General features: G+C 41.6%; 1 protein-coding gene across 3 annotated transcripts in view; it reads left to right on the forward strand.

The window, feature by feature from the left end:
• GNG12 (G protein subunit gamma 12) overlaps positions 1-21589 on the forward strand; it is a 338055-nt gene that overhangs the window by 49047 nt on the left and 267419 nt on the right. The gene's annotated exons all lie outside the window — the stretch shown is intronic.

Raw genomic sequence — 21589 nt, forward strand, 5'->3', positions numbered from 1 at the left:
CATGTGGGGGGTGGGCCACAGGGCCTGAAAGCAAGCCAGACTCTGTTGCCATTCCCCTACCAAGCACGGCTGAAGGTCAGGTGTGGGTGCATGCTAGTGGGTGGCTGCAGGTCAGTTCCTGTGGCCACACCCCCTTGCACCGCTGAAGGCTGTGCGTGGCAGAGGTTGCATTAATGTAAGGTAATTAAATATTGGTTATCATTAAACAAAAACAAAAAAAAACTGGTTTCAGAGAAAATATAGGTAGGGGAACAATTTAAAAAAAAAAAAAAAAATTCACTGGAAAACACAAAGGTTACAGGGACGTTATAGTTGGGCTCATATTTTACACTCACAAAACCATAGAAATTCATCAGTTATAGTGATACTTATCACAAGACATTATAACTTGTGCTCTAAGGTAAATATAATTCGCTCTACTGCCATGCACAGTTTTTCCCATCAGGGAGGGAGGTGGTGGTCCCTGAGACTGTATATGACAGGGGAGGGGGACTACACAGCCCCCCCGCCCTCTTAAGAAAAAAAAAGAAAAAAAAAAAAAACACGTAAATGGCCCCAGGAAGGTGGTTATCAGCGGGGTGTGGAGGGTCCATGCGCCCCCTCACACTCACAAGGCGTGTGGTCTCCTCATTGGTTATGTGTAAATAAATACTGAAAAGCAGCTGGCTCGGAGTCTGTGTCTGTGTCTGTGTCTGTGTCTGTGTCTGTGTCTGTGTCTGTGTGTGTGTATTCTCCACAATGCTCACACAAAATCAGAAAAGATGAGCCACACAAGCCAGCAAGCAGGTATTGTAACAATTCCACAACATGTTTCGACCTTCCTGGTTTTGAACACATGACCAAGGGAGCCATTACAGTCCTTTATAAACCAACATCACGATGGATAAAGAAAACCTACTTTGCTCTGTGTTTCATTTGTAAAACTTAAAGTAAAAAGATAGTAAGTATAAATTGCTTACAAATCCAATTAACCTGGCTCCCAGTGCTCCAGTTAAGCCTATTAGGTCACGTTCTCATTGGCTGTCAGTAGCTAAACTTCACATTATAAAAACTTTTCACGGATTATGTGCTTGCCGCGCTGATAAATCAAAGGCGTTACTTTCTAATTCCATGGGGGGAAAAGGGGTTGCTGGAATAAACAGTTCACCTTGAGCTCGGACTTGCCTTGCCTGTGGATAAAGAGTTATTTTGTAACTTAACTAGAAGTGCTGGCATGGCAAAGGTTTTCCATGGTTTCATAAGTGTTACTTTGTAACTGAACCGGTGATTAGTACATTGTTTTGGCAACGCTTTCGGCTTCAGATTTATTTTGTACAGAGACGTGTGAATGAGAAATGCGCTAAGAAACAATAAATCACTTAAAATACTTAAGCTAGGATGCACGGAAAAGCTTTTCCAAACGGGAAGCCAGTGTTCCATCCGCCATGACAGAGCGGGCCTTGCAAAACTAGGAGGCTCGTATGAAACAGATTTTTAAATCCTTCAGTGACGTGCCATGATAGAATGCTCAAACGGAGGAACTGAAATGGTTAATTAATATTAAGCAAAGGGGCAAATTATTGGAAAAGGTAAGACGTAATGAAGTCAGTCGATGGTGGGAGGAAACCTCCCTACAGGAATATATTAATGTGGGTCGCATTCCCCGAGGACTTTGTATTTTTATTGTACCCACTTTGACAGACCCTAGTCCACAACTGTTGAAGGAATGGGCTGATAATACAACTACATGTTCCAAAGTAATGATGGAGAGTCTAATTCAACATGCCTGTGAGGGACATAAAGAATAGGTCCAACAAATTGATACATTAACTCGAGAGATTTACTACGACGCAGGCCAAGGATGGGTTGAGAGTACGTTAAAAATGATCAATGAGCGGATTATCATCTATGTAAAAAGAGGTAATGGAGAGGAAATGTAAATTTGGGAGAGATGAAAGGGATTATGAGACTGGGCGGATCCTAACCTTTGCACGCAAGTTTGACAGTGCATGTAAACAGTTGGCAAAAGATAACATGCTACAATAAATGGACAGAAGGGCAGATGGCTTTACTACTGAGGGTAGTTCTGATGTACATTTCAGTGATGATCAGTCTGAGGCCCCCACACAGAAGATGTATTTTTCCGAGGAGTACAGACTGTTACAATTCGACAACGAACAGTCCCACAAAGGGTCAGGCAGCGGTAGAGGATGAAGAAAGAAAACAGGAAGCAAAGACAGAGAAGGAAGGAAAAATTAAACCTCAGCAGGAACGAAGGGACAGACTGAAGTAGCAAAAATGGATCTTGCAGAACTCGCAATAATCAATCTCAACACAAACTAACCCTATGGAGGATAGTGTTTTAACATTTGGGATTGAGATTCTGCCCTGATGTCACTGACAATTATGCCCATCTACAGATTTATTTAAATTAATCCGCAAGTTGAAGTTATATAAAGCATAGCGTTTAAATGTAAAGAACATGTGTTAAAAGGAAGGTGCATTGTTGTACATTCTAATCTTTTTGATGATATTGAGATGCTTGGTACAGTGTATAATTTAGCAAATGAAGATGACAGTGAAAGTGGATGTTGTGATCCTTTTGACTCTAACATCTAGCGAGTTTTGCAAAGGCTTTGGATTAATCACTGGTTTACCAGTTGATACTCATTTCAGGCAACCTTCACAGTATAGTCGCCAGTTACCTAGAAACAAGGTTGATGTATTTGGTGACATCATATCTGAAGATCTATTGAAATTGGTAAATACTAAATCACATTACCATAATTTAAGTCATGAGCAGTTGCAGGCTATACAGCCATTACAGGACTATGATAATATGGTGATAAAAGTCTGTGTTAAACAAATATTGTTCTGTTGTCCAGAGAGAAAAATTTGAATGAGGCATTGAGACAGCTTTGTGATGCTACCTGTTATGTGAAGGTGGAGAGAGGGTATTTCAGTAGATTTGCTAAAACGATATAATGAGCGACTGTGAAAATGGTATAACAACCAACTGTTAAGTTGGGATGAGATGAGTTTCCTAAAAATGATACACCAGTTATACCAGCCCTGTATCTCCTGCCTAAAATACATCAACACAAGAGTGTCTTCTAAGTGTAGTCTGGTAGAATAAACTTTCATATCTGTTGATTACTTCTCGTTTCCTTTTGTTAGAGATTTGAATTTTTGAGTTAGAGACACAAAGGATTTTATATCCAAAATGTAAAACTTACAATGTGAGGAGATCTACTTTATGGTATGTTTTGATGTGGAGAGCTTTTACACTTCCATAAGACACTCAGATGGCCTTTAAGCTTGCAAGTATTTTTTGCGAACCCGCAGTATCAACTCTGATCCTGCTTGAGATGATTTCTATCTGTTTTACTGAAAACGTATTCTTATTAGGGTAGGACCTTTTTAAACAAATCCAAGGAACAGCGATGGGCACCTGTTTTGCCCCTCACCCCGTCCCTCCCCACACCCAGCGATGCAATTTGGTGGTAGGCTGGCGGGAGGAGCAGGTGCTCTCGGGTCACAAAGTGAAAGCCTGGTCAGAAGATGTTGTAATATGGCTACGATACATCGATGTTTTCTGTACCTGAGAAGGAAGTGAAGATCAGCTGAAGCGATTTTCTAAAGCCCTGGATAATAATCTCAATCTAAGATTCACTGTGAATCAGAAAAGCATAGAATTTGTGAACTTGACAGTGTCCATTGAAAATAATACTTTAACAACACATTTTTTAAAAGATTTTGGCTGGTAACTCAATTTTACATGCATCTGGTAATCATCCCCCCCCCCCCCCCAAAGTTTAAAATGGAGTACGCCTTGTAGTGAATTTCTCAGAGCCAAAAGGAAATGTTCAAAAGATGAAGTTGGTCAAGACCCAAATAATGGAGAGATTGAGTGGGAGGGTAGCCTCGTAAGGCACTAAATAATGCAGGCAGGAGAGTGGATGAGCTACATAGGGAACAAATACTTTCCAGTCCGACTGGTAAATTGAAGAAAAGGAAAACTATTTGTTTCATTATAAAATACACTAAACAATCTAGTCAACTGAGGAATTTCTTGAAGAAAAGATGGGATATATTGAGAGGTGCCCCAATATTTGAAAGAAAAGATGGAGACATATCCATCTATTTCATTTTAAATGAATGTGTCTTAGAGATTGGTTGGATCAGTTTTCTGCCCCCAAATCAGTAGATAGGCTAGAACAAGGCAGTGGATTTAGATGCTGTGGCCGAAGTAAAGCATGTAAATACAGTCAAAATACTGAGGAGATTACCTTAATCTGTATACACAAGAAGTGGAAAATTACGAAGTCCGTTACATGTAAAACAGAATTTGTGGTATACAATATTGTGTGTCCCTATTAACAAATGTTACATAGGATCCACCATCTTTCCCGCAAAGAAACTTATCTTGGAACATTGGTGTGCCATAACAAACAAAGATCATCGCTATGACACTGCTAAGCACTTTAATAACTTACTTGGAAACATGCCAAATTAGTGGGTATTTATCATGAACCCAGAAACCCTAAGAGGAAGGGGAGATCTAGTGTTGGGAGGAATGAATCAAGGCCTATCCAAGAGATAGGCTCCTTGATACTCATGGGGATGAATATGGGTGAAGACTTGCATATGCATCTTGAATAATAGAATTTTTTGTGTTTTTTGGTGAGTTTTTTTTCTGACTCTGCAAATTCGATTGAATAGTTTTTATCATTTTGATTTATTTTTAGGTTACATGGTTTAGAAGCAATGGAACCCTAGTCTTTCAAATTTGACAATGTGATGTAATGTTTTGCTACTTTAGCTTCACAACGTTTAATGTTCCTCAGAATTTTTAAAATTAAATTTTATAATGTGATGTTTGACTACTTCCAGCGAATGATAAAATGACCTAATTGGTTTATTTGGAGTACTGGGGGGGCAGGCTAATTTGATTCGTAAGCAATTATGCTTATTGCTTTTTTTACTTTAAGTTTTACACATGAAACCCTGAGCAAAGTATGTTTTCTTCATCCATTGTTGATGTTGGTTTATAAAGGACTGTAATGGCTCCCTTGATCATGGGATCAAGACCCAGAAGGTTGAAACATGTTGTAGTGTGGTGGAATAAAGGTATTGGTCTAATACTTGCATGGCTCGTCGTTTCACCTGATTTTGTGTGAGTGTTGTGGAGAAGATTGGTCGGTGACGACCGCAGATGAGCCCCAGTCCGTTTTCAAGGGCGTCCATTTCATGGGTTTGGTTAAGCAATATATAGAAGTTGAAAAAGGCAGTTAATGGCAAAATACATTCCTGTTCCCCTTTGCCAAGAGGAATAAATTTGGTTACATTTGCTTCTGAGTGCCTGTTGTCCTTTTATCGAAGGAGAGAGTGCAATTTGTGGATGTGGTGGCATGCGCCGTTATGGACACTGCTGGCTTTTTAGGAGCAGGGGAGGCACCGCCGGAATAAAACTGGAGATAATATATATTTTGGTACTCATGTCATTGCACATTAATGTCCTTCTGATCACATATTGCGTGTTCATAGAGAATAAATATTCCCCTCCTACACAGCATTGAGGAAAAAGCATTGGCAGAGCCAATATGTCACCAAGGTAGGATCAGTTTTGCCAAAGCTTAGGTTGTTGGTATTCTGCTAATGTTTTCTCATTGTCTCCTGATTTTAGTAAAGTAGTGGTTATACTCTTGCCCCCACCCAAAATAATTCATAAATTACTTTTCCGGTGTTTACAAAATGAAGTGGTTTTGTCGTAGTGCATATACTGTGTATATATACATATATATTTCACTCAAAGGAGAAATGTGGCCATATATACTGTGCTCTGGCAATTGACAGTGTGTGTGTGTGTAATAGTCTTCTCGTACACGGTGCTTATTCTTTACTCTTTCTTTAGCTCTCACGTTTAGTTTCACACTTTTAATCTCGTGAGAATGGTTTACCTAGCTACTTATGCGCCAAAACAGATTCATATTCAGATATTGTGGTGTGTTTTTTTTTTTTGTTTTTTTTTTAAGTGCTTGTAAATGGTTGGAGTTCATTCACCTAATCTCATGTACATTTCGAAAACTGTACAGAGGTGGTCACCATTATCTACAAGATGTCACCTTGTAGAACCTTTAAATTGAGTTGCAGTGGATCAGTTCGTAATCCTGCATTACTAAACACACAGAACCATATCCTTTCAGCATCCTACCCACTGGTTTTTCGCTCTCCTCAAATACCTACATGGAAGTGGCCCTGCAATGTTGGGGCTGTTAATAGCTGCTTAGTATCCACATGTCAAGCAGGACTTGACTTTCAGCGAACACTGGCTTTTTTAGAAAACAATAGATAACATTTTAGAACTTGTGCGCTTAGTTTTAACATAGGTATGGGATAATAAAGATATAGCCTGCAAAGTGCTGTTGACTAAAAATGCAGGAACGATTCAAGTTGTTAGACATAGCATTGAGCCCCTGACAGCTATAAATATTTGTGTCACTTACTTTCTTTTGGCATGTGGAAGTGTTCTGAAATGCCTTCACTGCCCTCCTATGCTCACTAATGCACTTTCCACAAAACTTGCCACTCCACTGTGCACTGATTGTGCAATGAATACTATGTTTGTTATGTGTCATATGATGGATGCAGATTGTGGACAATCCATTTTGCCAGACCTTGGCATAACTACCAAAAGAGCAGGTTTGTTTTAAATCTACCAAAACCTTAAAATCTAATAACTGGATCAAATGTGAACCCATGTCAGTGACCCAAAATCTGCATCATTCAAATGAGAGAGAAAAAAAACAAAAAAAACTTTGGCCCTCATTATGACTGCGGCGGTCTTTTGCCAAGACCCCCGCAGCTGCCGACCGTTGTATTGTGAATGCCGCCAGATATCCACACCGCCAGCGGTTGGATATCCGGCGGCATTCATCACGGCTGTCTGTGGTGTTTAGGCGGTTCCACCGCCGGCACTGCCACGCCAGACAAAAACGCCCACAGAATTACAACACGTAATTCCGTGTGGCAGTCTTCTGGTGGTGTGGAAGTCTTCTGGTGGTGTGGCAGGGCCGGAGGTGGGAACGCCGGTCCTGTCCCCTAACGTACCAGCACCTCGTCGGATGAGGTAAGTGCCGTCCACAAGGGGGGGTGGTGGTGGGGGGCTGTGAATGGCAGTGAGTGTTTGTATGCGTGTCATGAATGGGGGAGGCAAGGGGAGTGTCTGCGCATGTGTGCCTGTGTGTGTAAATGTGGCAATGGTGATACATGTGTGTATGCATGTGGACAGGGGTGTGCATGGGTGAATGTGTAAGGGGGTGTGAGTGCATGCAGGTGTGTATGCAGTTGAAGGGAGGCGGTGGGGAGGATGGAGAATGTATGTATGCGTGTCTATGGGGGTGAATGGTGTGTGTATGTGTTTTAGTGCATGCATGCATGTGTGTGTGTGTGTGTGGTGATGTTTGTTTGGGGGGGGGGGGGAGGTAATCCCGGTGACCGGTTCGCAAGTTCCTGTCGTCTGGATACCTTACCGCCAGCATTTTGTGGTCAACTCACACTGGGCTCCAGGTGGAAACCTCCAGCCCGGCGGGCCAAGGTAAAGCAGCAGGACGGGTGGAGACACAGCAGTTTGGCAGTGGCCAAACCACTTCTGTCATAATGTAGTGGTCTGCACCGCCGGTCCCACATCGGCGAGACTGCCACAGCTGCCAGGGCCTTTGTCATTCCTATAGCTCAAAATGCAACAGGATTTATTTGAAACCATTCTTCCAATCTGCTGCCCATTGCAACTCATTTATTTTGTGTCGGTCCCTTCAATATCAAGTGAAATAACCAGCACATTGTTTTCCTTCTTTTTCTTTGTTCATTTTAATTGGTGGGGCTTTGGTGAAATGTATGTGTTTATCTATTCGCACTGATAGGGGCCGACCTCCTTCCGGTGGTGAATTCGTGTTTATAGGTTTCAGTTGCAAACAGGAAATCTTTATGTTACAAAGCTATTTGTTTGCTTGATGCGCTGTGATCCAAAACGAATGATGTGATGGACAATAGAAGGGTAAAAAGAATCTGCTCAGCTGTTATTCACATGGGCAGTGCGTCAAGCCCTTTTCTGTTAGTGGTTCTTCTGCATTGTGAGTGGCAGCTTTTTGCCTTGTCACATGTGCACATTCTGCCTAGAAAGTGCAACTGATGGCCCAGAACTTGACTTTGTCAAAGATTTTTTTTTTTTCCCCCCACATTAGTTATCATTTTCTATTCTTTCATCTTTCTTATGTGTTTCAACAATGTTCTCTGGTGTTTTGAAGGCCAATAGTAGCTTGTCTGCCTTTTTTTATTTTTTTGTCCATATTAATCTTCTTGCATTACAACTAAAAACATCTTTCTATAATTGTCCCAATTACACGTCAACTGATAGATTTAAAATGTTATATGCAGGGGTTATATTTTTACATTTATTATTTTTATTGCAAGCATATGACTTTTCGGCTGTAGGTTAGTTTATTTTCTTTTTGTGCCATTAGCTTTGAATAAATGTTTAAAAAATGTAATAATCACACCAGCTTGTTGAGGACAAACTTGTTGGTTTTACCAATGGCTTTATTAATTTAAGTTGTTAATGGTTCAAGGTGCTACCAGAAGTAGAGCATTGACCCTGTTAGCTAAGAAAATTTATTTTCGAGTATCCCAGAAACATTTGTATACTGGATACCTTAGTTTTCTTCTTTTTAATTGTTTATTGTGTGTTGTAAATGATGGGTTGTGTGTGTTTGTGTATAAATGAATGGGAATGTCAACCTCCTTGTTCTGTGGTTCATATTTCAATTTGTGAAACTGAAGTGGCTGTTTGTGCTGTCAGAATTGTTGGAAGTTGGTCAACACGGAAGGAATTTTCAGTTCATAGAAACTGGTAGCGAGAAAGAGGTTATTTACTCTATACTCACACATCAAGACCTAGTGTAAAAGTATATTTTTAAACAACCCTTTTGGGTTATAGCTACATAGGCCCATTAGATGTCTTTGTTGTAGGGCCTTGAAAGGATAAACATTTAAACAGTTATCATCTTTGTCTCATTGGGAAAGGGATGTCACTTTATACAGACAACACTACAGAAATATTAAACCGGCCCATACCAATTATGCCACTCTACAGTCCACAGGAAAAACGCTAGTCTAGGACCTGCTTTCACACCTAGATGGGTTGCCAGTTTCCAACCATGAAAGCTCCCATGCAAATCCCGCCTCCAGTGGTGTGAAGTTGGTTTGAACATTTTTGCCTGTGCTGATTTTTGTTTAAAGTCCTGAGCTTATGTTTAATGTGACACCAAAAAAGCCATTCCTGTTCTCCCTACACAATACAAAGACCTATTGGCAAATGCCATTCGTTTAGCAGGAGCTCAGAGCCTTCAGACAGACCCAAGATGTGGTGGCGTCCACATATGACTTGGCCTAATATATAAACCTGTAGGGGTGCTACCAATGATTCACCTATTTGCGTTCAAGTATAGTTCAGAATTGGCTAGCAACATGTCCTGTACGGTTGGCCCAACATCTTTGAGAGATGTTTGTTATTTGGATGTGATTATTTAGTATATTTATTATTCTGTAATTGTATTACGTACAGCATGTTGCATTTTGGTCATTTTTAGGAGATGTGTATCACCCTATATAAAGACCGGGAAAAGCAGGCTGGAGTCCAGTTGGATGTGGGTTGGAACTTTTTGACACAACTTTTTGACCAACATTATTCATTCACAATGGATTTTCTGCACGAGCATCAAATCTGAATCTTTTGCTTTTCCTGAAGCATATTTTGCTGGGTCTGCCCTCGTGGGTTTATTGCATTCCACATCTATTAGAGCTATGCATCTGTTTCATAAGCTCTAGGCATGTTTATTGATCAAGTGCGTTGTTAAGGAGGGGGTTTAAGAAAGGCTGACTTTCCATATTGATTTGATGTGAAGCTTCGTTTCAGAATGTAAGGTACTTGATGTGATCAGCTTGAATGAATGTGCCCCGTACAACGGGTGCTTCAAGCAGTCTGACATAGTTACTCTTGGTGACCTGCTGCAACCTTCTGGGGTTGGTGGGCAGGGTGCCCGCCGTACGAAAAACTCAAGTAATGTTCTTTATCTTATAGCTATGATGAGATGGGAAGGTGCAAAGATTCTGGGGCTCGTGTTGGATCTCAAGGATGCACTTTTTGGACATGGCCACACTTCAAGACCGTGATAATTTTGGTAGCCTTATATAAAAGGGTGTTATGTGGCATTGTACCTTACGATGTGCTAATGTATTCCGCATAAGTCTTTGGCCATATCCAAAAGTATTGGCAAAGCATAATTGTTTAAGGTGTTAGGTTTGTTTTCTAACGTTAGTGCGACACGTTCTACTTATTTGGAATGTGGGGAGTTTTTGTGCAGAAGGGTGGGATGAGTTGGGTGTTTAAAGTTCTGGGAGAAAGGGACGCAGATTTTGGCCATGATTCGTGTGTCAATAACAGACATGATTATGTAAGATTTACCATGAGATGTAATTATGGTGGTTTGATATTTAAACTTGGCTTGATGCTTATTTTACCTAGAACATAAATGGTGCAGAAGCCATGTAAAAAGAGTGGTCATAATTAGGGTGCTAGGTGCTGTGAAGGTATTGCCCTGACTTGGCTTGGCATCAATAAACTCCTTTGGCAGACCTTCCAAGATTAGCAATGTTGTGGTTTGCAAAAGAAAAACAGAACCTGCACTTTTGAAAAAAGCCCACCCCTTCCCAAAAGTTTGTGTAATTTACCTTCATTTGTTGAAAAAACCTGCCACATCCTAAGCAGCTACACCTCTATATTTTTTTTGTTATTAATATTTTTTTATCGGCAAGTTGTACTACTTCAGGTCACGAGGTTAATGTTTTCTTATAATCTCCCATATTAATCAAAGTTCCTTTCCATCGTAGGATTTTTATGCTGTCAAGTGGACTAGTGAGTTGTTGTTTTTTATTCATTTGGGAGATCAGCGAATTTTGGTTCCACAATCGAAAATAAACCTTTTTTTATAGTGCTCAGTGCCGTCCGACGCTGTCCTCAGAACGTTCAGTTCGCTCGAGAGTTAGGAAAGTAGAAACAGCAAAGAATATATCCAAGTCTCCCTAGACTCTGAAGAGAAGTCAACTCTACATATATTTATATCCATGGCCTAGTTTGGTACTGTTGGAAATCTATCCCGAAACGAAGGGTGTCAGCTGGATGGAATGTATAAGGAGGGAGAGGTGTAAAGATTATATTGCACTAAAACAAAAACCTCCTTACTCGTGCTTGATCAGCTTTACCACGACAATTTGCATATGTAAGCATTTTGGGGTATGGAACGGTTTGAGTTACAGTATTTGACCAATTTCACTTTTTCGGAATGAAAAGGTTATGTATAAGGATCGATCATTCCAGGGTTTAGTACGTTATTCTTTGTATTAAGGGTAGTTCCTAAGTTTTTGAGAGACAAATGGGACTGGCTTTATTGCATTGCCACCCAATAATACCCTCTGTCGTTAAAACCTGAAGTTTCAATGAACTTCCTTTCAATGAAGCACTGGGGCGTGCTTTTCATTCATGAATACTGTATTTCAGACCATATCGGAGGTTGGGTCTCATTCCTCTTCAGGCTATTCTGCCATCACCCTGCCATAGCTAGCTGTGAATCCTTAATGCTCCACTTATTGTTTAAAATTGTTTCCTGAGCCTGCCACTGCTCTACCTCTTTCCTGGGCGTAGTACTTTATTTATTGCTTTGTTGTTTACACTTTGCAATTTTAATGCTGCAATATATGCTCTTTTGCCCTGCATTATACTGGGAAGTGGTTTGATTTAGTTAGACAAAGATTAATTTAATTATAAGGGGTAAATACAAACAGATGGGGCACATGGGTGATGCATGAGCCAAGAGGATTGGTGATAATTGCTATGACAATAGCTCGCTTTACCTCTCATTATGGGTGGATGCCTAGGGATGTTATGCCATTGTGTTGGTGTCGTAGTTTGACTCTTGCTCTAGGCAAGACTGCTGGTTTAAGGATGAGAGTACTTATGTTTGTAGGCGACTATGCCAGTCCTACAACAATTTGCAACTGTCGTCCTAGCCCTACCGGCTCACAAGCAGCACCTCACAAAAACCCAAACAGTAAAAGGTGATTTGTGGCAGCCTTTACACATGGACTCAAGAGTGTGACATCACAGGGAGTGTTGTGGTTAAACAGAGATTACCCCTTTCTCACATGAATAACATGTATCAACCAAACACAGGCAATGAAGAAGATGCAGTAAGGTTTCAGTAGGTTTTATTTAGCAAAACTGCAATCTGCGCTAAGTTGCATGGGCTGCAATGATTAGGATATTGAACAGTGCAAGAAACAGAATAGGAAAGTCTAGAGTCATTAATACAAAGACCCCTACCATCTTGCAATATCATGAAGACATGAGATATGAAACCTGTCCTAATACCCTAATGTCATGTACCTAAATCTGCCAATGCCATGTCCATGAGAAGAGCCCCCACCCCCACAACCCTCATTACCTTAGAATGATGTCTGTAGCTTAGACTCCGTAGGGACCTGAGGACTGGGTCAGCATCAAGGCGACGTGCAGCATTGATAGCAGCGATGGCATCTGGTCAGAATCCCTCCGACTGTCTAAGTGAGGAGTATTTACGCAAATCTGCTGGTAATTTATACAAACTATTCCCTCGAAAGCATGAAGAGGGAAAGTACCTTATGTGAACACCTACAGTTTATCTGTGTCGCTTGATATGGACGCCTTATCACGGTGGCACTGATAACGCAAATTAATGCATGGGCCTAACTAAAAACAAGGCAGCCGTCTTAAAAGATTTAATTTAATTCAATGCGCTAAAACACAGCAAGCTAAGTAGGGTAAAAGTCACTAGGTGACAGGGGCACAAGTCTGCAAGCCAAAGGCTAAGCTAACTCCTGTATCCCTTTAAAACAAACTAGGATTCACTACATTGGTAAGCTTGAGAGAAAGTGTGTTGGTGGGGTCAGGTTATACCTCCCTCCCCCATGCCTACAGCTGGTGGTCTTTGAAAAACTGTTGTCTTTATTGTTAGAGGCATAATACTATATCTGTATTGGGTGGTGACGTTCGCAAGGTAATAGTTAAGTACCTAATCCGGTATGCAGGACGATTGCCTGGAGTGCTGTGTTTCAGTGGAGTGGCCAGGTTTCTAGTGGTTTTGTGGGCCTATCGGGTATGGGGAGAGGTCTTCAGAGGCATACAGAGTGTTTGCTTTCTCTCCCAGGGATCAAAATTTATTTTCCCAAGAGCACCTACTGTATTTCCGCCCTATAGCTAACCCCTTTCAAGAAGATGGAGTATGTTGTGAGGCATATGTCTGATCATTCCCCTTTATATTGTTGATGGCTCACTCCTAAATGGAGACTGAAGGTTTGGAACATTTCAAATGCAGGATCTAAATACCATCAAGCTGCTTACTGAGCCAGCCACACACTGGTTTGGCAAGAATTTAGGATCAGTGACCCAGAAGCAACGTTGTTGTAGGCGAATAAAATGATATTTGAGGAACACAGCCTCTATAGGTATTTTTAGGGGGTCAGATGGGAAGGCTAGCATATAGGAATTGTGGGATTTAAAAAAGGTCCTAGTAGTGGGACTATAGGTTGCCAGAGCCTCGGTCAAGAAACTGCTAGAGATTTGTAAGGAGGAATACCAGCTGCTTTTTACCAGTGCAGCCAAAGCCCAATACATTTCTACTCAGCATTGACTTTTTCTTTGGGAAACAAATTGGACAAACTAATGGCGTGTCTTAGACACCATAAAGTTAGTAGAGGTGTAGAATCTGTGAAGTATATCTTTGGAAAGGAGATGGTGTGAGATGCTGGAACGGCTCAGGTTTTCACAGATTACTGCCTGCTCCTATAAAGACTAGGTCCTGTATATTTCACAAATGGTCTTGACTATTTTTTCACTGGTTCATCACTCCCTACAATAGAGGCATAGGAAACATTATATTGAATGATACAAATGAAGATGAGGTGATTGTTCAGCTCCAAATGACGAAAGCACCATGTCCAAATGGATACCTGATGGAAATATGTTAAAAATGAAAAGGCTAACCAATTTGAAAAACCTTCAGGCCATGTCCTTTGTGCATGGAAGTGGGGAAGCAGCTGGGTGGTGTTGGGTGGGCCACCATAGCTAAAGTAAACAAAGGCAAGTCTTGGGATATTTGTGTCTCATGTGATCCCTTTTCACTATTGGGCATAGAAGGGTGGATCCTCACAAAGCTTATGACAGCTCATCTCCGGAGAGCGGCAGGCAGAATGATACTTTCTCACCAGTTATGTTTTATGTCCGGTAGACTCGACCTCCTCAGGTTGTACAATTGCTTAGCTCTGCCGGAAATAGTAGATAAATCCATTTGATACCTAAAATGAGTTCTGTTACCTAATGTGGAACTTTATCTCCATGTTGTTAAGAGCACTGAATTTAAACACACTGCATGTAGGTTGGGTGAGGATGGTGAGAGGTAGCTGGAATGAGGGGTCTCCAAGACCCAGACAACCACCATCCTGACAGCACATCCAGACTACATGAGACCAAACTACCGTAGACCGCCAGAGACAGTTACTGGGACACTTCCCTTACTGAGTAGCGCACAGCATGGGTAAAAGTTTGATTTTACAGACCAAAGCTAAACAGCACAAATTGTTGTTTCTGGCCTGGCAGACAATGTAGCATGCACCTATGTAACAAGACCTTCAGAAAGCCCCTAACCTATGTGCCACGACTAGGTGAAACATGTCGGCTGCAGCTTTCTGATGCAAAAGAACCAGAATAAAGGATCATCATCAAACATCTCGTATAATTATTTACCTACATCTGACAAATAAATGCGTTTCTGATTAACTCTGTAAAAAAAAGTAACTGTATGACACGATACTCATAAAAAAAAATACAAATTTTGAGTATAAACTTCCCCAAAAACTGTCAAACCCTTAACTATTTCTGTCTGGCAGGGTTCATGCCCGACAAGGGGACATACATGCATTTAATTATCCACTAATATGGCTCTTTTAGAATACTTGGGTCTGCAGAACCCTCCTCCTCAAATCACCTATCAAGTAGGCAGAGGGATGAGGCAAAGGTTCTCTCTGTCCATCCTGCTTCCCCCCCTTATTACTGGAGCCCTTAGCATGTTATATACTGAGGGATCCTTTGAGATAAGGTTTTTGTTGAAATAATGAATGGGGAAATAGGATCTGTTATATGCAGATGATATCCATTCTTAAGTGATGCTTCACCAAAACTCCATTACTTAGCTGTTCAGCATCTTTGGGGTTTTTAGTGAGTTCTCTTGTTTGAAGATCAACTAGTGGAAGTTTTTCACTTCAAAATTATTAAGAGTTTGATGGTGGAGTGCGCATTCCGGATTGCTCATTAGAAATGTAGGTATTTAGACAGTGGCCCCATGTGGCCATAACTTGACACAGGATTGATGTGCTGTTCACCTATAAAGTGCAGAGCAGCCCTCTTTAAATATTATCTCCCTGCGGAGTTACGTCTGTCCTGCAGACCATGCCATTCGAAAAGGATGTTTTTTTGTCAAACTAAATGTAATGCTACAGATGCTTTTATTGGATGAAGGGCCACCATGCATCTCCCTAGAGACACTTCATAAAAGTGTTCATAATGAATGACTTGCAAATATCCACTATTTCCACTGGACATCTGAATTGGTTTTTAACAAATGACTTGGCCTTTGTCCCACTTCTTCCTTCCCTGATACATGACCGGATCAAAATGAGGAGAGGATGGTATCAGCATTATATGTTTGAAAGGAAGGTATTCGCAGATGCTGGAAAAAACTAGTGCAGTCTTGCAGGTTTGGCTGAAGTCCACCAACCTGATCGAATGGGAAGGCACACATATGCATAAAACCTTGCTGCTGGTGCGTAGCAGATTAGAAGGGGTCAGATATACAGCAGGGCTTCATACAATGGGACTTGCCAGGGATTTTAAAATGTAGTGGTTATCTTTGGCTGTGGGATTTTGAAGAAGATGCAGATTAGTGATAGCTGTGAAAATCGGGTTATTAAAAGTACTAACTGCTAAACCATGCAATGGGTTACAGAGTGGATGTATATGTTCACGTTCCAGACTGTTCACTCATTGGTAGGAGAACCTCCATGCAATAGCTGAATATGGTGGCTGTCTCTGGAATTTATAAAACATTGATGAACAATACCCAGAAAAAAAACTGGATTATTTGAGAAGAAGTTGGGAAAGGGACCTGTCTGACATAGATGATGCAGACTGACCAGAACCCCTGTGAGGTCTCTGGTAGGCAGCTAGATAGTCCAACATCTTGCTGGTATAGCTGATGGTCTTCACTCGAGTGAAGTAGCCACTCTTAAGTTATATTTATTTGGCCAAGTGCCCACTCCTGAGTGTCTTAGTAGGAATGAGGGTACATTTTCTAAAACCTTCTATTATTTTCACATTCTTTTGGAAATTTTCCAGAATTGTCTCTTTCTAGGCGATTAAGCAGTGCTCTCCAAGTTGGTGGAGTTGATGATCGACATCACACCACCAAATTGATCTTTTGGAAATATGGGTTTACCAGAACTTTATTAGAAACAAAACTCTATTCTTAATTGTGGGTCTGGTGGTGGCCTACACAGATAAAGCAGAGATGAGAGCCCTGTGGCACCCGAGGTGGCCACTTGGTGCATTGCGGCCGCGATATTAGTATGTGTAGGGAAAGGTTTCCTGAAAAGTCTGAAGAGCTATGGGGAGCATGGATTAATTTGTTTCCATTAGAATGGAGACATTCACAGATCACATTTGCCATATCCTTTTGATACTAAGGACCTGATATAGACTTATGCAGATGCGATACTCCCTAACAAATGTGAGAGATATCCCATCTGCCTTAGTACAAGTGCCATAGGATATAATGCTTTTGTAATATGGCAGATTGGTTATCCGTAACGTGTGTGACTGTGTATCCCATTTGTGGCATGTTTTAATTTTCCATGTATGTTTGAAAATATCCATTTATGTAGCTATCAATTGCAAACTCATAGTTTATACTTGGTGACGGGTTAGAGTCTGTCAAAATGTCATTTGTTCCAGGAAGTTTGTAAATTTTAGAATACTTTGAACTTGATGCTTGCATTCAGTGTGTGAGATTAAGGCTGCTTTCAAGTGGTCATATTTTTCGCCGTTAAAACAACGCATAAAAAATAAATAAAAATCTTTGTATCTTGTCTGAGGGAGACAGAGTTTTTGGAAGTATGGAAAACCCAAGATTTACATCCTGGATTGCTCTGTTGATTTGAAGCGCTAGAAAGCCCTGAATGGAAAAGACTTTTCCTTAAATGCGAATGGAAAAGACTTTTCCTTAAATGCAGCTTGGTAGATATATATTCATTCTGCAATCTAAATCCCTTCGAAAGTCAGCGAGTCTGATACGCATGGAAATCACATTCCTTGCTATGCCCACGCAAAGGACTCATCCAACAAAGTACAGTCCAGACATAACGTGACTTTGTCCTGGCTTGTCTTTAACTAGGTGTGGTGATGGGTGTTCCCAGCATTGCTTTAAAAGATGATAGGATAGCATTCTACAAGGCCCCCACGCAGTGTATGCAGTCAGATGATGGGTAGAAATGTGATGTACATGTTGCGTCCGCAGTTGACGGTCAGGGTTTCATGATGTTTGCCGTTTCATGATGCTAGGTACTCAGAAATGATCCTAACCGCCTTTTACGAAGCCTTAAACATGTTTTGCTGTCTTGTTCTTTCAGGGTGGGGAATGCAGGGCTTTAAAACAGTAACGAGAGAGCCAATCCGATTTACAGTTACACGGTCCTTCTGGAAATTTTTAGATTTTTGTAAGTCGAAGTTTGAAGCCTGCAGTGTGAACCTTTGGCCACACACCACCTCCTTGTAGCCCAGATCTTGTATGCATTCAGAGGTCAATAGCTGACTATATATCTGGTCTGTGGACTCACAAATTGAAAATGCCCATGAGTAGGATTTTCTTGCCTGCCTTCAAGTGGAGGGCCAGTCGATGAAGTTCATCAAAGATCTTGGGCTATGTGCATGTGCACTGCTCATTAAGTTCTACTGTTCTTGGATCTTAAGGACATAGCACTGGATTCTACAATTAACCCACCTCTGCACGAGGTCCTTATTTACTAGCAAGGGAGATGTGTGCATTTAACAAGATAGTTGGAATACTGCGATTCCATGAGCTGTTTAACGTTCAAGTGCTTCAGGAAAACTTTCATTAAGTTCTCTCACAAACTCTAACCTTTTAATTAAATATTTGTACTCTGCGATTTCCATTACATACACAGGGAATCCCGAAGCCTGACTTTATTATTGACAGACATTTACATGAAGTGCAAAGGAGAAGGATCTGTAAATTGCGTCACAAAATTAAAGAGAAGTCGGCATGAGAGAAGGACACGTTTGTGGTTGTAAACAACAACCCCTGTAGACGGGATTAGACTGTTTAAAAAGAGTAGAGGGAGGCGGATTGTTTTCCTTCTCTATTTAAGCTATTGCAGTGGGGGAGCCATTGAAAGGCTAAGTCAACTCGTTTAAACCATGCCACGTGTTTCCCTTTAAATTCATTTGGCAGCTGTTCCGCCTTCAGTCGAGCATTTATTAAAATATATATTTGTATTTAGCATTTCTAAGGGGGAAAAACGTTGGCTTAAGCAATCTTTCTATCTGGGATCTACGTTTGAAAACCATTAGGTATAGGTTTTCTGCAACCAGGCAACCGTTTTGACATTACTTAATAGGGAAAAAGTGGCTGCATTCCTTGTGCGTGCTTGTAATTACATCCAGGCGCTAACCGTACTATACTACTAAAAACAAGCATTGGCAAAGCCAACGAGTTTCGCCTATGCAAGATCTATTGGCTTTGTTAATGTTTTAGCCACGTACAGCAACTTGGCAGCATGGCTGAAAGTCCTGTGACGCGGTCTGCGCTGGCCACAATATAGTGCTTTTTTTTTTCCCTTTTTTTTCTGCAGCTATGCTGTACAGCAACCAAGCTGCTGTACATGTCTAAAAAACATTGACACGGCTAATTGATAGCAGATAGGCTTGATGAGTTCAAAATGTGAAATATAACTTTGAGTTCACAGATTTTAAAGAAATATAGTCAATGCTTTATGTTTCATTGTTTAACAGCTCTGTAGTATTTTATAATATGCATGTGTGGTATAAATATGAACATCTGCATTTTTGTGTGTGTATAAAATATGTATATATAGTTTGCAGTTATTATCATAGTTTGTCTGACCATAAAACAGGCACACTGCAAGCCACTAAAGTGACGACTATGATATGATTATGACATCGGTGTCTGTGACATCGCTTCCTGCAACATCATTGGGTATTTCTGATGGGAGGCTCCCAGCTATTTTTTTTAACAAACTGGCCCTACAACACCATACTTTCAGTGGGCAGGAAGCAGTTCTGCAACACATAGATGGTGCATACTACTAAGGAGAAATCCTGCACCAATGAGCTTAGGACAGCTCCTGTTTCTTTCCGGTGGTGCAGGCTATCAAGGACAGCAGCTGCTTCCTGGAGTTGTGTATAGAGCAAAGGGGTAGCTCTTGCAGCTCTCCAGTTGTTCGCAGCTAAGGTGTGCAGCTGCAGCTCTCTGCTGCAAGAGGGCTCCTGAAGTACGATTCTAATAGACGTTCCAGCACCTCTCAGTTTCTGTGCAGAACTGAGGGCTGCGACTGCAGCTCTGGGTGGTGTACACATTGGAGTAAATCATGGCATTCAGCTCCCAGGCTGAGTGATCCTCTGGCCCCTGGCTGGGTGCTCCCGACTGTGTCTGGCGCATGGGGCCCCTTCCATGTATTTTACAGGAGGCCTCCTCGAGTTTTCAGTGGGTCACCTCTAGTTTTGTTACGCCACTGCTGTACATTCACAGCTTGGTGTAGCCCTCAGGTCCTAGAGTAGCTCTAGAGTTACCTGCACACCCCTCAGAGAAGCTCTTTGGTTCCCTGCCTCACACCACACCACACCACACCACAGCACAGCTAGCGTGGTATGTACATTCAGGCCTGGAAAGCTGTCGGGTCCCATACACACAGCTCCCGCAATACTTGCTCGTACCATCTGGTAGAGGTTCAAGATATAAATCACTTTTACCGAGTCCGAGGTGGCTGGCTACATCTGTACTGGTGGAGGGGAGCACAGCAGGCAACTCCAGAGCACAAACCAATGAATAACCAGCCCCGGGACAGAGGAAGAATAGCCATACCACCACTACAGGCTCACTCCTCCACTGCGCCACTCCCATCGGCTATTGAACAAGCACTGGCAAAGCCATTAGCTCTCCCCTACAAAAGCTATTGGCTTAGTCATTGTTTGGCCAGCAGCGTGGCTTCTTTGCAGCATGGCCAAGACTTAAGGGAAAAGAATTGTAGTGCATTTTTTTTTTTCTTCAAGCGGGAGAGGGCAGGGTGGCGGAAGTTGCAGATAATGAATTTCTCTGTTGGAGGGGCATAGTAACGGGAGTGATGGTATGACTGACTGCAACAAAAACCAAGAACGTGACAGGGAGGTGTAACAAATAACCACACAAGTAGGTTGCAAGCACCATTGTGTGGCAAGGAGGATACGCATGCAGATACTGACCCCTTATGGGTGCAGGCACTGACTGAGCGGAGAGCCTGAACCTAAATTTAAAAAAAAAAAAAAAAAAAAAAGTACCTTCAGACGAGTGCGGCCAGTGGAAGGATTAGTGTGACTATTGATCCGGCAAGTGGAGAGTGACAAGGAGGCTCTAAGCCCCTTTTAAGACTTTTTTTTTTTTTTTTTTTTCATAAGAGATTTCGCAAGCACAGCAAAAGCACTGCACATAGGAAACCTAATGAGCGTAGTCATGGAATGAGTTCTATATCTGCATCACTCTGAACCACAGACACTCGCTATTGCCTCATCTTCATGCCCTTCAGCATGGTACACTACTTTACGCTCTGCTGTTTTTTGTTTTTTTTTGTAAACAAACTTTATTGACTTTACAACATATATAGACCTTGCCAACTGTTATATACACATCTGTCTCTCCTTATTGTTACACAGAACACGATAGCAAGAGCAATGAAAATTCTACTGCCCTTTCCTCGTAATTCCCACCCTCTTCCCTCACTCATGCACCAAAATGATCCTAAAGTAGGTGAAATGCTAACTGCTGCTGCAGATAGATCTGCTAGTCTGTAATCTAGACATATGATCCTGTGAGGCTTCTGCTCTTCTCTTGCCTCCCTGGACCTCCCAGCTGGGGTACTGGTTACTCAGTTACTGGGTGTGCTCTGGGGTGTGTCCAGCGATGTCTCAGATTTTGGGGGGGGGGGGGAGAAGGGGAGTGTGGTGGAAGTCTCTGAATACTTCGATGTCTCCACTAATATCTCACAGACTGGTCCTGCCCCCCTCCCCGACAAGCGTTTACAGATAGCAGCTGTCACTGCCCTATAGAGTAAAATAATTTGGGGGTGTAAGTCACGCTCAGCCTGGAACTCCTTGAATGGAAGGAACGCCCCATCTCTA

This window comes from Pleurodeles waltl, chromosome 4_2 (assembly GCF_031143425.1).
Source record: "Pleurodeles waltl isolate 20211129_DDA chromosome 4_2, aPleWal1.hap1.20221129, whole genome shotgun sequence".
In the NCBI taxonomy this organism is placed as follows: Eukaryota; Metazoa; Chordata; class Amphibia; order Caudata; family Salamandridae; genus Pleurodeles; species Pleurodeles waltl.